The sequence below is a fragment of the Meleagris gallopavo genome, chromosome Z (genome assembly GCF_000146605.3).
Source record: "Meleagris gallopavo isolate NT-WF06-2002-E0010 breed Aviagen turkey brand Nicholas breeding stock chromosome Z, Turkey_5.1, whole genome shotgun sequence".
Lineage (NCBI taxonomy): Eukaryota > Metazoa > Chordata > Aves > Galliformes > Phasianidae > Meleagris > Meleagris gallopavo.
Window position 1 is genome coordinate 8,281,493 of NC_015041.2, and position 453 is coordinate 8,281,945.

Consider the following 453-nt stretch of genomic DNA (forward strand, 5'->3'; position numbering starts at 1 on the left):
AAATACATTTGTGCTTCTGACTGGTGGCCAAACTTCTTCAGAGATACAAGTATCTGGAAAAGATTTGCAAAACAGCTGGCCTCGCTCTTGCTCTCAGTGATGTGAATGGTTTAAGTCCTGTTGACTTTGCAAGGCAGGTCCAGTGATCCCTTCTGCACTTATTGCTAGTGCTACAAACCCTATTAAATCAACAGAGAAAATTAGCTGCATTTGGACTAGGGTGAAAGCAAAATTCAGTTCTGCATTCAGATACTTGTTGGGCACAGAGGAAAAATTAGATTCAGATGGGCTGTTCCTTCTCATCATACTAAATTACTTAACAAAAACACTGATAAGAAATTCATGATGTAGATTTGAATGTATGAAATGACTCCAAGAAAAAAATGAGAGAGATAAGGAAGTATTTGCTTCAAATTAATGTTCAGAACACATTAAACCAACAAACAAAAGTCC